Below are 4,355 nucleotides of genomic sequence, written 5' to 3'. Positions count from 1 at the left end.
AGAGCGCGTGCGCGGTGGAGGCGTGCTGCCGGGGCCGTGGGCAGCTCTGGCTAGCGGCGTCCGCCCCAGCCCCGCCCCCAGTCGTCGCCCTCCGACCTGCTTGCGGGCGGCTTGGGACAGAGGTGCGAGGCAAAGAGTTGCAGGTAGACTCCCTGGCGTGGAATCCCTGCCATTTGCTAGCTCTGTGACCTTGAGTTATCCGCTTCGCCTCTCTGAGCCTATTTTCCCAATCTGTACAATGAGAGCACTAGCTCCGACCACCCTGTACAGTTGCCGTGAGAGTTGAGTGACAGCGTGTAAATATTAAGTTCAGAGTAGTTTAAAAAAAAAAAAAAAACTCAGCGCTAACTCTGACTGGTTAGCCCAGTCGGTTAGAGTGTGGTGTTTGTTATAATGCCAGGGTCAAAGGTTTGGATTCTCGTACTGGCCAGCAGCCAAAAAAATAAATCTCTAAGTGACAAGAATACGTCCCTGTCTGAACTTAACATTCGTCACCGGCCCACCTGTGAAGGGAAGCAATGCATAGCAATGCATACAGCAAAGTGATTAAGAGCTCGAGGTTTGGAATCAGCTGGATTCAAATCGCAACTCAACTCCTTACTCCCTATGTGAACCTGAACTAGTTACCTAAACTCACAGAGCCTCAGTTTTTTCATTTATAAAATGGGGATTGTACAACAGCCGTGAGGATTGAGTGAAATGGCGAACGTGAAGAATTATAGCACAGTGCCTGGAACTTGTAAGCACTCAACGTGGCTGCTGTTTCTATGATCAGTGTGATTACACGTATTGCTACATTACATAAGCGCCCAGGAAGTAGGAGAGGGCGGGACCTCAGAAGTTCTCTTAAGCCCTGACATATTACAGATGGGAAAACTGGGAGCATAGAGAGTAACTCTGGCAAGATGGCACCAGAACCCAGAACCCAAAACATCTGGGTCCCAGCCAGTGTGTGGACGTTTTTATACTCTTCTCCTGTCTGTGAGCTTTTACAAGAGAAAGTACTAAATTGTTCCACTTTCTTTTCCCAAAGCCTAGCACAAAGACATGGAAGTAAGGGAGGGAAAGTGGGATGAAAGCTATTACTTGAATTGTCTTAGAAGGTGCACATTTGGACACAGCCATTACACTGTTGACCCTCTTGAAAAATAGTGGCTCTGACCCTGAGCCTAGGGGGTAGATGTAGACAAAAGCCCCCACACCCAAAATACCTCTCAAATTTTGCCATCAGAGAACCCATCTCCTGTGTCTTTAGACCCTCTCATTGTCCAGAGCATCCAACTCAATTACAAACAGCCTTGCAGGGAGAAGTACTAGAGTAGCATCATCAGACCCTTGGCCAGCACTTACCATAAGCTGGGTTTAGTTTATCACAGTCCCTTCTAGTCTGAAGGGGTCTACTGCCTCGATAGCAAAGCTTAGTCTCTCCTTCTCTCTGTCACCCTGTCTACTATTCAAGCAGGTCTCTTACTGTAAGAGCTGTGCCGTACAATTCAGTTGCCACTAGCCATGTGTGGGTATTTATTTTTAATTAACATTAAATAAGGCCTTCCTGTGGCTCACTTGGAAGAGCATGGTGCTGACAACACCAAGTCAAGGGTTAAGATCCCCTTACCAGTCATCTTTTAAAAGAAAAATTCCAGTCTCTCAGTCACACTAGCAACATTTCAAGTGCTCAATAGCCACAAGTGGCTGGTGGCTTCTGTATTGTACAATGCAGATTAAAAAATTCCATTAGTGCAAAAATTTCTATTGGAGGGGCCAGCCCGTGGCTCACTCGGGAGAGTGCGGTGTTGATAACACCAAGGCCCCGGGTTTGGATCCCATATAGGGATGGCCGGTTCGCTCACTGGCTGAGCGTGGTGCTGACAACACCAAGTCAAGGGTTAAGATCCCCTTACCGGTCATCTTTAAAAAAAAAAAAAAAAATTTCTATTGGAACTTTCTATAAGAGAAAACACCATACTAATTTCTTCCACTTTGCTTTGTCCCTTTCATTGCTGTCAGCTCAAGTCAGACCAGATTTCTTATGGCTCTTTTCTCTTATTTCAAGGCCTGTGCACCTGTGGTTTTCTGTTTGAAAGATACTCCTCTCCAATTCACTTGGTCACCTTCCTCTCACAATTCAGGTCTCAGCTTAAACACCACTTCCTCTGGGATACTTTCCCTGATTCCCTTCAGCTGTCACTGCTGTATGTACTTTGTCTCCTGTCACAGATGTCATCCAGTCCTTAGAAGTGAGATTGCAAGGAGAGAATGGGCAAGAGAAAAGGCTGGAAAATTAGTTCCTTTGGTTCCTTTCTTCCTTCTTCCTTGGAATTCTTCTCTAGCTGGTGGCAGCATGTATCCTGATGTCTACAATTGCTAGAGCCTCCTACTGGTGTAATTCCCTTGCAGGAAAACAATATACAAATGTGGCAGTCAGCCTCCACAATTGCCCCTAATGATCCTTGCTTCCTGGGGTTCATGCCCTAGTATAACCTCCTTCCACACTAAATCAGAGCTGCCTGTGTGGCCAGTAAGAGTACAGTGGAGGACATGATGTGTGACTTCTGAGGCTAGGTCATAAAAGGCACTGGGGCTTCTGCCTTGGACTCTTGGATTGCATGATGGGGACTCAGTGGGGGAAACCAGCTGTCATGTCATGAGATCATGAGACAGCCCTGTGGAAAGACCAACATGGAGAAGAACCAAGGCCTTGGAAGTGGATCCTCCAGCCCCCACTGACATCTGGATCATAACCTCAGGAAAGATCCTGTGCTAGAACAGCCCATCTAAGCTGTTTCCCAATTCCTGATCCACAGAAATTATGAAAGATGACAGACATTTCTAACTGTTTTCTCTAAATTTCAGAATAATTTGTTACACAGCAGTAGATAACTAATGCAACAAATTAGATATTTAATTGTAACAGCTAATATTTATTAAGTACTTTCTGTGTGTTTGGCATTCTTCTAAGCACTTTACAAAAATATCTAAATTAATCCTCACCAAAATTCTGAGATAGGTGATATTAGTATCCCCACTTAACAGAAAACTGAGGTACAAAGAGGTGAAATAACTTGCCCAAAGTCACACAGCTACACAGGGAAGTGATTGACCCATGACTCAAACCCAGACTGGCTTCAGAACCCCCAAACTTTCTTCTTGAGAAGGTTGCAAAATACGAGGAGAGAGGAGATGTAAGTGTAGAGCCTGATGAAAGGAGGAAGGCAAATATGCAAATCAGGTGTTCAGAGGCCTGCAAAATCTCCTACAGGCTGGGATGGAAATCGATTTTTAGAAGAGCCACACTTAAAGACTGAAAAAGATTTGTATGAACAGAGAAGAGACCTCCAGGCAGAGAGAATGGTATTAAAAAGGTAAATAGTCCCTGAGGGTCTCAATGAGCTGAGGAGAAAGAGGTGCATAGTCTCTTTTTCCCCAGTGAGCTCATGGTCTAATGGAGGAGACAGACCTTAAACAAATATGAATACACAGGAAGACTGGCAAGGTGAAGGCCCATTGCTGTGGGTATGTACAAGAGGAAAAAGGCCTGAACTTGGAGAAGACAGAGTAAGTGGTGGAAAATGAAGACAGAAAGAGAAGTGGGAGAGAGAAACCAGCCAGGACTATGTCTGAGCAAATGTGGGAGGATCCTTTTATAACCTCAGGAAAAATTACTGGAGTTTGGCTGTCCTGAGATGGGTCTGTGAAAGGGACAAGAAGAGGAGATTGAGGAAAAATCTAGAAAAGCCAACATCCATTCTACACAGGCTGGAGAACAGGGTACAGGTTGGGTTAAAATACCACTATATTTGGAATCTTGCAGGTTCTTTGATTCTCAAGACCTTTTATTCATGTCTTTAAGGTTTTATTTCTATATCATGATGGGTTTGAAGATGAAGCTGAGGTAGGAAGATGGACAAATAGTGAATAATACAATTTTCTAAACAAGTATGAAGGTAGTTTCACAAATCATTAGAGTTCCCTTTTTCCCCCATGGACTTTTGAAAACTAACAATTTTTTCGTTGAAGTAAGAGTAACAAAGGGTCTGTGCAAGAAGACCACGGGTTGTTTTCTCTAGTGCCACAGTGGGCCTGATTGCTGCTGGTGGCCGTGTTGGGTGAAGAGCAGTGTCAGAGGAGGAGATGGGCAGAAAGTGAGACTGCCTGGGTGGTTGTCTTAATTAAGTCTAACTGCAGTAATGGAAGTTGGCTTCAAGTTGTGTGAAAGAAAATGGGAATTTATTAGGAGAGTAGGATATCCCATGGGATCCAGGACTCTCGCTGAACCCAAGAGCCATTCTCTTCTTCAGCTCTGCACACATCTCTCTCTCTCTCTGAATCAGTGTTCATTGTTCACAAATATACAT

This window comes from Galeopterus variegatus, unplaced genomic scaffold, assembly GCF_000696425.1.
Source record: "Galeopterus variegatus unplaced genomic scaffold, G_variegatus-3.0.2 Scaffold2539, whole genome shotgun sequence".
Lineage (NCBI taxonomy): Eukaryota > Metazoa > Chordata > Mammalia > Dermoptera > Cynocephalidae > Galeopterus > Galeopterus variegatus.
The sequence above is the reverse complement of the archived record's forward strand: the minus strand, read 5'-3'. Positions refer to the sequence as shown.